This window comes from Nicotiana tabacum, chromosome 3 (genome assembly GCF_000715075.1).
Source record: "Nicotiana tabacum cultivar K326 chromosome 3, ASM71507v2, whole genome shotgun sequence".
Classification (NCBI taxonomy): Eukaryota; Viridiplantae; Streptophyta; class Magnoliopsida; order Solanales; family Solanaceae; genus Nicotiana; species Nicotiana tabacum.
The window spans coordinates 127,113,218-127,126,846 of NC_134082.1; positions in this window are offsets into that span (position 1 = coordinate 127,113,218).

Consider the following 13,629-nt stretch of genomic DNA (forward strand, 5'->3'; position numbering starts at 1 on the left):
TACAGCGCGCATTTTACTCCCCTGAAGAAAACCTTATCTCAAATATTTGAGTCTCCGCATTCCAATCTTGTATATCATATTCTCAAAAGTTGAAGTTGGTAAAGACAATCTCCTGGATTGTCACTTGAACTAATTTGATGCACATCAATGTCATAATTTTCCTGAAGATCATGTGTGTAGAATAATTTTGGTGGAATGTTCTTCGTTCGATCTCCTTTCATAAATCCTCCCTTTAATTGGGCTATGCATGCAATATTGTCTCCGTATAATATTGTAGGTCTTTTATCACATTTCAACCCACATATTTCTCGAATGAATCACTGATCTCAATCATATGCACTCTCTGCTTGCTGGTTTGAGATCGAGCTTTATGGGGATCGGATAAATAACATGCATCTGCATAACCAATACGATCTGCACTACTTTTGTTAGCATTAGCAAGATAAATAAGTGCACCATCTACACCTAGATAGATTATTTCAGGACCAAGGAGTTCCTCATTCTCTTCTAGAGGTTGGAACGGATCCTTATTCACTTCAAGTGATTGAATATCCATTGGTGTACTTAATGGGTACACTTTATCCATGTAAAAGCATTTTTAAAACCCTTTTGGAGCTCTTCTGGAGTTCCAATAAAATTTATGTCATCAACATAAATAATAAGTATAACAAATTTTGATGACATTTTCTTTATAAAAATATATGTACAAATAATATCATTTATCTAACCTTCTTTCAGCAAATTTTCACTGAGGCGATTATACCACATGCGCCAGATTTCTTTAAACAGTACAAAGATCTTTGTAATTTGATCGAGTACATTTTTCGAGACTTTGAATTATATGCTTCAAGCATTTTAAATCCTTCAGGGATCTCCATATAGACTTAATCAAATGAGTCATATAGGTTATTCCTTGCATTTAAATGGCATGGCATCTCCAAGTGCCTAGACTACAGGTCTGATCCTCACAATCTTTTAGAATATTGTGCACTATATTGTATCAAATATATCGTCGTCGATCATTTTGTATCGGTTCCTGAGCAGCATAACTTGTTGAGATCTCATAACTTTCTTTATTTTCAGGTACCTGAACTTCTTCTGGAGTTTCATGAAATGTTATGTCGTGGGCTCTTCTAGAGCTCATTTCCTCCTCATTATGATCATTTTAATTATTTGCTCCTATCATTTTTCAAGGATTGTTACCTTTGGAACAGATCGATTTACTACGCTTCATGCGTGTAGTAAAATTTATCCTTCAGAAACTTTAATTTTAATAGGAGCATTTGAAGCTGAAATATGATATTTAATTTTGGATCAGCAAATGCTTCTGGCATTCGACTTGAATTATCTTCTAAGTGAGGATCATATTAATGATAATTCGATTCATATAGCATATTTTTCAGTTGTTTATTCCATCCCCCAAATGTTAGAAAAACTAACATATATCCCCAATCATCTTTGGGAAATATATCTTTGTGTATTATGGTAGAGAAATTAACCATATACCACGCAACAAAAGATAGTAAAAATATTTGGTTTATGATCCCAAACCAATTATGAAGGGATGACTTATCATATATTGTTGGTTTGATGCATACAAGTGTTGCTATATGAAAATTAGAAAATCTTAGACCAACATATGAAGCTTTGTTCTCATAAGCAATAGTTTAGCCATTAATAGGAGGTATTCAATGCTAAACGAGCTTGGATATAAACCAGCATTATCAAGATGAACTATCTTGATTTCATAATCTGAAAGTTATGCTCTTAATTGAGAAAAGCAATCTCAAATGCTAAACTGCAGGTTGACAATAAATATACATGTAACCATCTTATATATGCATCTATAAGTGGTTCACATGATAGGTGAATGAGCACATATTCACCTTTTATATATTCCAAAATTCAGGGGTCTTAGTCCCAACTTTAGCCGGTATAATATTATGAGAACAAGAAGCACAAGAGAATTGTTGAAGAATCTTTTGGTTCTTCAGTATATGCTTATCAGAATTATCAAATAGCTCATTTAAAAATGGCAAATGAAAACTTCAAGTTTATCATGACATGTGTTATCTCTTAGTAAACTTCTAGTCTACTATGACAAAACTTTTGCATTAGTAAACTTCTGATTCACTATGATACATGATATAGTACAAATTGAAGAATAAAGCGGGTAACTTTTCACATATATATTATTTTACCCCTATGATTGTAGAAACATAAAGACTTTTAATTTTTCAATCATTTGTAGTATCAATATGATAGCCACTTGTATTAGTAAACTTCAGGTTTACTACAACATATGTTTTGACCATAATCATATCATATGAATGACATATTTTTATATAAACTCTTCAAGAGCCTTCATTTATTATCCACAATCTAATATTTATCGGACGCTACTGGTGTCATGTGTCTTCTAGGAAACAGTTAGCTCTTCAAGAGTTGTTGATACATTTTGTACTATCAAATATTGCTCAAACACTTCTGGTATCATGAGAGAAAATCACAATCAAATAAACAATATAAAACAATTGTTTAAGCACAAGAAAACTCCTCTTCATAATATTTTTCTACTTCAGGAGGCAATTTTAATTGTGTTACTTCTTCAGGAGCAAATTTAAAATACGAAATATATATTCTCTCAATTATATTACCTCTTTTGGAGGTGAATTGTAATATATTCACATCAGGAGCGCGTTCATATTTATCAAATTTATTAATATTGTCATATTCACTTCAGGAAATGGATTAATATTATCAAAAGTTCTCATCCTTCAGGAAATCGAATATAATTATTTGAATGCGCATTAATCACATCAAATTGTGATGATTCAACCTCTTTTAAAATATTTACTACTTCAGCAGCAAATCGAGGCGTGCATTTAATATAGAGAATATTTATGTAGCTTATCTTCAATTGTAACCATAGAAAGCCTAAATTATCACTTCTAGTGATCATAGGCATATACCACTTTTGGTGGTTAACAAAATATAATTATAATGAGATATACGAAATATAACCAATTCTGGTGGTTGTATATTTCTTGCAAACTCTGCTAGAGTTTAAGTTGATCTAATAATGTTATCTGCATTCTTCAAAATGACATGAATAAGATATATTATAGTAAACATTATTATCAAAGCATACTTTTTATTTATGTATAACAATTACATAACCATACTATCTATTACAAACAACAAAAATTAAAATATTTACATTTCTACAGATTTACCACTGATTACATGACTTGTTTCTCCTTCTGGGAGTGCAAAGTAATCAGCTACATCCAAATGCATGAAGTCTAAATTATCTTCAGAAATAAAATTTGCTTCAGCATTTTTCTCTGTCTTCTTCAGGGAGGCTTGATAAAGTTCAACCAGGTGCTTTGGTGTACGATAGGTACGTGACTAGTGCTTTTTCCCTCCACATCTATAGCATGCATTTTCTGCATTTGGTGCTTGCACCGCTTCATGCTTTTGTTCATTCTTTTTCCACTGCTGGTGGTGAGGAGGGTTCTTTGGTGCATTATTATTACCATGATTAGAGTTTCTTCCCCGACCACAGCCATGACTATGACTAGGGCCACGACCTCTTCCACATCTAGCTTGGTAGAAGTTCGTCTCATTCACTTCGGGGAATGGACAAGAACCAGTAGGTCGGCTTTTATGGTTTTTCATTAATAACCCATTATGTTGCTCGGCTATAAGAAGATGTGAGATAAGTTCAGAATACTTTTTAAATCTCATCTCTCGATATTGCTGCTGCAAGAGCATATTTGAGGCATTAAAAGTGGTGAAAGTTTTCTCCAACATATCATGATCAGTAACATTATCACCACATAATTTCAATTGGGAAATAATTCTGAATATAGCGGAATTATACTCACTGATAGATTTAAAATTTTATAGCCTTAGATGAGTCCAATCATATCGTGCATGTGGAAGAACGACCATCTTCAGGTGGTCATATCTATCTTTCAAATTATTCCACAGTATGACTGGATCTTTAATAGTGAGATATTCCATTTTCAGGCCCTCATCAAGGTGATGGCGTAGGAATATCATTGCTTTGGTACGGTCTTGGTTTGATGCCTGGTTTTTATCCTTGATGGTGTCTGCCAGACCCATCGCATCAAGATGAATTTCAGTATCAAGCACCCAAGACATGTAGCTTTTGTCTGATATATCCAGGGCAACAAATTCAAGTTTAGAAAGATTTGACATTATATAGAAAAAGAAAGTTCGTACCTCAGATACTTTCAAAGTATTTGCTCGAGATGGCAGAGTCTCGTGCTGATAACGTATTATAAAATAAAGACTGTAAAGTAAAGACAAGTATAGAGAGAAACTGATATATTATTTGAATTCAAACTGATATACATAATGAACTGAAATCTCCATAACCGGGTACCGAAGTGATAAGCTTCTTCAGAAGGCTTATTTCCAATAGAGTACTAAATAGATAAACATATTTACGGCGGAGTCTTATATGGATAAGCTTTTTCAGGAAGCTTATTTATAACGGGGTACTAAATGAACATCCATAATATAATATATTCATAACATTAAAGACATTTTATGCTTGAAGTTGAAGTTTGCTAGTGATAATACTTGGTGTCATTTTATGTGACAAATGAAAAATAATGACATTTCTTTTTCTTTTGAAAATATTTAATTTTAATTTTTTATTTTATTATTAATGATATTATTCGTTGGGAATTTAACCCATACTCATTAAAAAGAATTTTTTGCTACTTTACATTTGAATTATATATATCACAAGTTTTTTTTTATTTCTTAACTTCGTAACTAATCAAATATAATCACATAAAATTAAACAAAGAAAATACTAATTAGTATATATATTATAATTTAAATATGTATTTATTTTTTAAATAAAATAAAACTTTATTTACTATTATAAGGATTAAATTTTCCATCTTAGTGCTTTTAATCCATGTGTTACTAATTTTATTTTTGCATTTATACCTCATAAAATAGGAAAAATTCTTACATACTATTTATGGGGAAAAGAAAAGTAACAACCAAACATCAATTAATCAATGCTAAATTTCGTGCAAAAATTAAATCTTCTTAGTATACCAGTCAAACAAATCATACGCTTATTAATGTATGTAAGAATTTAAACGGCTAGGTGGAATTTATAGGTGGTATTACATTATTTTCAAATTTTCTCTAATTTGATTTTCATCATCTAACAAATCACTTGGATGGGAAGATAGTAAATTGTTAATGTCCAAATCTATATTTAACTGAAAATGAAATATTTGCATGAATTATGACACAACAATCAACAATAACTTAGAACACTATAAAATTATTTCTATTCGAACATAAACTACCCATACAACCGACTCAATTATGGCAGCCAAAATAAAATCTACATAGACAGAAGATACCAATGCACTTTGTTTACCTCCAAATTTGGCAACAGTAAAATGTGTACGCGATTTAAATAAGAAGTGGTTTAGTTCAACACCAATAGTTAAGAATAATAGACAAATGGATAAAAGATGAAACATACGATCAAACCGCTCGCAATGTTAAGACCAAGATTGATCTTAGATTAGATGGAATAATGAACTCAACCTCGATTGTGCCCTCGATTTTAGCCCAGTCGTAAATAAAAAACATAACAACCGAGGAAAACTGTCAACAGAAGCTTAGAGAACAAAAATAAATTTTTATTGCCTTGGATTGCGTGTTATATTGTGTTACACTAAAGAAAAACTTTCTCTTTATATAGTAGGAGAGTTTTAGTCCTAGTAAAAGTGTAAAAAGGTAAAAAATTTCTTTTCCCGATATTTGTTGATCGACATCGAGCAAGATTCGAGCCGTGAAATCCAGTTGAGGCAGGTATCACGACCTTCTATCCGTCATGCATAACCGTTCAGCGTGTCTCCCGAGGTCTAGAAATTACACTCGGCCCGGGCGGTCGCTTTTCCATGCCTGATATCAGATATATCGTTCACCCTTCTTGGGTATTGATACGAAGGGTCTTTGACCTCAATTGCAAAAATCGGGCCCGTGCTCCCCTTTCGTTCTTTCATCGGGGAATCAGGGTAGACATTGCCTCCCATTTTACCCGTATACATATAGTTCCCTTATTTTCCGGAGAGTAGATTTATCGAAGTGACGGAAAGCGATAAATGATCCTCAGTTCCTTCCCTCATACGTCATGATCGGGTTGCTAGGTCAACGAAATGTCCCATCAGTCACGTTGCTCTGACTTCGGACATGTGTTAGTCGTCGGTTGACTGTCTCCGAATGCGATACGTCGCGCATTGACTATTCTTCCTCTATAAAAGCTACGGCCCCCCTTTTTACTTCCCTGCTTCTCGATTCCAGAACTCTTGAATTTACGCTCGAATTTAGTATTTACCTTTGACTTCTACAAATCTTCACACATTACTCTTTAGATCTTCATATCTTAATCCCACCTTCAAATCTTCATAGATTTTCTTTGAATATTCAATCTAGACCTTCATTTCTTTATTCCATCTTCAAACCTTCATAGAATTTTTTCAAATCTTCAAATTCCCATAACTTAATAGCGAAAACTTCCAAATCCGTGCCTTAGAAAACCGCCCCTTCATCTTCCAATCAAGCCACAGATGCCGAAGTAGCCATTCCCGAGGTGGCCCAGAATCCTCCCTTGAAGAGCTTCATACCCGGGGGTTGCTCCATCGGGAGGGACTTCAACCTCGAAAAGGCCTCCAGTCAATAGGACCGGGGCGAGAGAGCATAGAGGAACATATGCTCCGTTACAGAGGAAACACTACCCACAGTCCGAGTAGGATGTAACTGGAGGACAAGGAGGTGGTCGTTCCCGGGCCTAACGAAGACATCACCATTCACGTAGAGGGGTACTTAAGTGTTTACACTTACCCCTTCACGCTCGACCCGGTGGACCCCATAGTCCTCGACTTTTGTAAAAGGTTCGAGGTCTGCCTTGGGCAGATTCACTCGTCCTTTTGGAGGATCGTAATCCTCCTCCGACATTTTGTAAACAACACCGAAGCACCTCGGTTCACCCTTGACCATCTGCTTCATTTATATAGTCCCTGAATCTTCCGATGGAGGTTGATCAAGCTTGTTCACCGATCAAGCAAGGCTCCGTTCTCGAGCATTGACAAGGACTGTGATCGAGGCTGGCAAGGGAGATTCGTTCGGGTGAAGATCGAAAACCTCATCCCCTCTAAATTTCTACTGTTTCCCAAAAAATGGAACGCATCCCGTAAGTGTTTTCTTTATTGGGTATTTGTCGTTTCCTTTTATTCTCTTTTATATTGCCTATGTTTGTCATTGTGCAGCAGTTTCCCGGGTTCCTAATGCAATACCCCATTTCAAGGAGTGGATTGAGGGGATCTGCAAACAGATGCCCTACTCCGAGCGCACATGGCGCAAGCTCCTAAAGGGCAAATGAGAGGGCCATTCCCATGGTGAGGTTATTTCCGAATGATTACATCCATACATATGACTTGTATTTAGCTAAGTTTTCTTCTTTCTCACAGGTTTGCCCAAGACCACCGAGCTCAGGCTGTTGAACAAGGACGAGGATCCATCCACACTTGCTGAACCCTCCACTTCGGGGAAGCCCGGGGTCGCCGCAAAGGAGGAGAAAAAGAAGAAAAGGAAGTCCTCGGGTTCCCTGGATGCCGAGGTGAGGAAAGAAAAGGGTGGCCATCCGGATCCGAAAAAACAAAAAGAGCACCAAGTCCTGGGTACCAGATTCTGATTTCCTCCATCGGCTCAGAGATTACTCCGAGGATGATGACCTTGAGTTTATTGCTCATGAGTCAACCCTCAACGAGGAGGGGAATACGACAATCGAGAAAATTGACCACGAGTCGATCCACCTTTAGCTCGGGAACCAAAGGGAGAGACGGAGATCGCGGTCCTTCGAGAGGTCGCTCCCGTTCTGAAGGAGGTAGCTAGTGTCATCGACATCATAGAGATGCCATCCTATATCGAGTCTATGCTCGAAGAGGCTCAAGCGGGCAAAGAGAAATCAAACGAGATGGAGCCGGGCCCAAATAATGCCCTCAAAATGTTCTTCAATGGCATGGACATAGCCGCGTTGGAGGACTTTTCCGGGCTTGATCACTTTAATGTCCCAAAAAAGGATGTTCCATGGGGAGCGGGTGAGTTGTTTATAACCTGAAACTAGTGAAGCAGTTCCCTATCCCGAGTGTGGACCCCGACCGAAAGAGAAAGGTCGTTCTTACTATCCTAACAGATGCCCGGTCCGCTCCGGTGGGCATAACCACCTACCTTCATTGCCTGGTAACCGAGAAGGACCAGGCAAAAATGAACGAATTAGGAACAACGAGCCTCTTCAAGGAGGCACAACAAACACTGAACCAGGTAAGGTGTCTACCCTTCATACTCCTTGCGAATCTTGCTTAGTTTTAGACATGTTCTAATGACTTCATTATTTTTCGGGCATTAGTGCTTCACCATAAAAGCTTCCTTCGATCCCGCTTGGAGATCAGGTAGCTCGAGTTCTAGCTCAAAGAGCAAGTCCGAAAGGAGGACATGTACAAGGCTCTTAGTGAACAGCAAGACGAGGCCCTCAAGGACCTCCCAATTCTTCGAGACGAGTTGGAAAAGGCTCAAAAGTAGGCCTTGTCCATGAAGATGGAGCACGCCGACCTGGTCAAGAAGTGTCACAACCCAAATCTCACATGTCGTGATGGTACCTATCGCAATACTAGGCAAGCCTAAAATCCCAATAAACCATACATCTTTAAATTTGAAAGCATAATAAAGTAAGCTTAAGAGTAAAATCTCATAAAATAACAAATAAGAAAATGATGTGACTCAATACAAAATCCCCCAAAATCTGGGTGTCACTGAGTACTTGAGCATCTAAATAATAACATAGTCTGGCTGCTAAAAATACTGTCAAAGAAAGATAGAAAAATACAAATAAATGAGAAGAAGGAAAGTCAAGGTTTGCGGATGCCAAGGAAGCTACCTCGATAGTCTCCAACAGATAAAGCTCCAAAATCTAGCAACCGTTGTATCCGGAAGTACCTGGATCTGCACACAAAATGTAGAGTGTAGTATAAGTACAACCAACCCAATGTACTCAATAAGTAACAAGCTTAACCTTGGGCTGAAAGCAGTGACGAGCTTAACAGGTATAGTCCAAATACATAATTTAACAGTACAGAAATATAGACATGCTTTCAAGTTCAACAATTTAAGCTCAATACGGATAAAATATGCTAAGTGTGACTGAAATGAGGAATGATACATCTCTATATCTACATGTCAATTATGCAGGCCAACTGTAATGCAACATAGTGATAACATCATATGCATACTCTCGGAGTATCAATTCACTCAGTTCTCATAGTCACTCAGTCCTCCCAATCGCTCAAAACTCACGCTCGGCACTCGCGCTCGCACTCAGTAGGTACATGCGCTCACTACTGGTGAGTCAGACTCCAGAGGGGCGGATCATGCCCAAGCTCTAAAAAAAAGCCAATCATGGCATGAATCAATAAAGCCTACTACGGCGTGCAGCCCAATCCCATAAACATTCTCACAATCAGGCCATCGGCCTCGCTCAGTCATCAATGTCTCTAGTCTCTCGGGCTTATGAATATCATGACAATCAGCCCAAACAATGATGATATGATGTATTAATATATGGTAAGAGAGACTGATACATGATATGCAAATGATAGATATGACTGAGTGCATAATTAAAAATTAAGGAAGTAATTCAACTGTAACACGACCTCTGTGGGTCTCAACAGTACCAGCATATAGCCCAAGCATAATTTATAACATGAATCACAACTCAATTTCTCTAACACATGGAGAATATGTGGATAATAACAATATTATATAACTATACAGTTCCACATAATCGACCGGATCACAATTACTACAGTGCATGCCCACACGCCCATCACCTAGCATGTGTGTCACCTCAACACCAACCACATAACACGTAATTCAACGATTCATACCCTCAAAACCAAGTTTAGAAATGTTACTTACCTCAAACCGTGCAAATCTCTACTCCAATAAGCCTTTTCCTCGCGAATCGGCCTCCGAACAACTCGAATCTAGCCACAAACAACTCTATACAATCAACACAAGCTATTGGAATCAATTCTATATTATAATGCTAAGTTCTTAAACAAAAGTCAAAAGGTCAACCCCGGGGCCACGACTCAAAATCATACTAAATTAACAAAATCTGAACACCCATTCAACCACGAGTCCAACCATACCAAAATTACTCAATTCCGATCACAAGTCGACCTTCAAATCCTCAATTTAAAGCCTATGAAGTTTCTACAAATTTTCCCAATTTTTCCAATCCAAAACACTAATTAAATAATAAAAATAATGATATATTCATATATATTAACCAGATCCGAGTTTGAATCACTTGGACCAATCAATATCTTGAAAATACCTCCAAGAATCGCCTCGATCCGAGCTCCCAAAGTCCAATTATGAAAATTGTTACTCTAACCCTCATGTGGAATTCTTATATTCTACTTAGATGCCTCTTCTTCGCGAACACGGAAAGTGCCTCGCGTTCATGAAGCACAAAATATTCTGCTGCCAAAATTCCTCTTACGTGAACACGAGAGACCTCTCGTGAACGCGATGACTAAACAATTTGAAGCTTCCCGAACCCAAAGTCTCCATCGTGAATGCATAGACCAAACGTGTGAGGTCCCTCAGCCTGCCTCCCTTCTTTGCGAACGCGACTCCTTTCTCGCGATCGTGATGCACAAACACACTGAACCTTTGCGAATACATGGCCTTCTTCACGAGCGCGAAGAACAAACTTCACCTGCCTCCCAGGTACTCTTCGCGAACACGAGACCCCTCTCGCAAACGCGTATAAGAACACCAGACACAAGAAAATCTGCAGCTTTACAAGGCCAAATTCAATCTGCAATCAACCCGAAACTCACCCGAGGCCCCCGAGACCTCAACTCAACATACCAACAAGTCCTAAAACATGATATGAACTTAGTCGATGCTTCAAAGCACATCAAACAACATCAAAAATACAAATCGCACCCCAATTCAAACCTATTGAAACTAATGAACTTCTAACTTCTACAATCGATGTCCAAACCTATCAAATCAACTCCGATTGACCTAAAATTTTGCACACAGGTCGTAAATGACACAACAGACCTATTTCAACTTTCGAAACCAAAATTCGAGTCTGGTAACTACATATTCAACTCAGTCAAACTTCTCAACTCTCCAAACTTCTATTTTTCCAAGTTTCGCCAATTCAAGCCAAAATCACCTACGGACCTCCAAATCAATATCCGGACATACTCATAAGTCCAAAATTACCATACGAAGATATCAAAACTCTATTTCGGAGCTATTTACACATAAGTCAACATCCGATCAACTCTTTCAACTTAGGCTTTCAAATCTTGGGACTAAGTATCCCAACTCATTCCGAAACATCCCTAGAGTTAAATCGACTACCCCCACAAGTCACATAATAACAAACAAGCATAGTATAAGCAATAAATGGGGAAATAGGCTGTAATACTCAAAACAACCGGTCGGGTCGTTACGAAAAGGTAAGGATCATTGAGGCTAAAAATGAGAAGCACTCGTGGTGACTAATAATGCAACTTCGCAGGTCCAAGAGAAGGTAGACCTGATCGGCTAGATTTAGGCTGAGATGGATGAGTTCAAGGCCACGACCGAGCCGTGGAAGGACAAGATAGACCTATTAGCTTCGAAAAAAGAGGCTGCAAAAGCGGAGCTGGCATCGGTCAAGGACCAACTCCGGGTGGCAAAAGACAAAGTTGACAAATGGTATCGGCTAAACGATGAACTCCGGGCACAACTAAACTCAGCCATTACGGAATGGGATGCCCTCAGCTAAGAATATGTCGTGCTGAGGTCCATGTTGGAGGCAACTTCGATTGATTCCTCTTATGTCTAGGAAATGTTGGCCCAGTATAAGGATAATGTGAAGATAGCCAAGGCCTACTTAAAGATGAAGACCAAGTACATAAAGCGGCTATCCCCGAGAGAGGCCCTCGAGGAAATCTATACCCGAGGTTTTGACCTGTCGACCGAGATAGAAGAAGCCAAGAGACTTGAAGCCGAGGCAAAAGAACTCTATAACCCTAAGGTTCCGGAAGGATCCTAGGATTCCAAGGGTTCCGATGGTTCTGGTGACGAGTCGAGTCCCGGTGAAAACCAGGCGTAAATGTAGTTCTTTTTTATTTTTCCTTGTATATTTTCTTTTTTGTTTATTTTTAGACCGTTTTATTGTGCCTTTGTAAATATTTTTTGGAATATATATAATTTCCCCTTTTGGCAATATCATATCTTTGTTTTCCAGCATCTATTTGCATTTTTTTGTTTGCACATCGTTTTAAATGCCTTAGCATAAAATCAAATGTAATCTAGAGTATCCGTCATTCGGAGATCTGAATGGGGCCTGATTTCGATTGCAACTTCGGGTTACTCATGGCTTCAAGATTTCGATAGAATCGAAGGTTTTTAAGATGTTCAAGTGTATTAGACGATGTTCTTGTTGAGGGTAACATTTTAAAAGGTTTTAATTTTTTGTAAGGGCCTTACTTTCTGAATACAGACTTCGGACGTCTCCGAGACGTTTTTAGGGAGGACGTAGCCTTTCATGTTTGGGAACTACCTAATAGGTTTGGTGCCTCCGGGATTCGATAGCCGGGTCGTCAAAATTTTATCAGTCGACAGTCCCTAAGTAGGGGTAGCCCGTGGGCTTTAGGATCCAAGATCTGAGAAGTGAACTGTGCAATAATAAAGTATAAGAAAAGCAAAGATTTATTTCATTATTTAATATGTAAGGTACATGATCAAGGGCGCATAAGCCTTGTGCTGTGGCTAGAGTGGACAATATAGGCCCAGTTTATATGACTGTTTGACTCTTACAATGAATCCTAACTATTAAACCTTAGCTTTCGACACAGAATATTTTATTTTCATTTGCTAAAGATCTTGATCTAGGGGTAATGGCCCCCAGTAGTCGAGGCCGAACTTGTGAGGGCTTGGATACCGTTGATTTGGTGCAAACGATCATTAATTCTGGTTCAAGGCCGGTCTTCAAAACTAAGGTAACGTGTTTTCCTATTGCCTCATTAAAAACCTTGTCGTAAAACCCGCTTCGGGACAAAACCAGTTCAAGTAAAAAAGAGTACAACACGTGCTTTCAAATCTAATAGCCACATCTGCCCTTGGCCGAGTACTTGTATGCATTAGTTCGTAATGCAACAAAATTAAAAAGGAATTAAGTTCATACCTTAGTAGTAGTACCGTTTTAAGTGTGCCATATTCCAATTGTTAGTATTTGAATGTCGTTTCCTGCTTCGAGTTTGTAAGAGCCTTTGCCGATTATTCCAACAACTTGATACGGTCCTTCTCAATTTGGGCCAGTTTCCCTTTGTTGGGTTCCTGGTGTGTAGTGTTACCTTTATCAATACCAAGTCCCTTACTTGTAAGTGTCGAAGGTTGGCTCTTCGGTTGTAGTACCTACCTACTAGTTGCTTCTGGGTGGCCAACCAAACCAGAGCGACTTTCCGCCTTCCGTCCAATAATTCCATG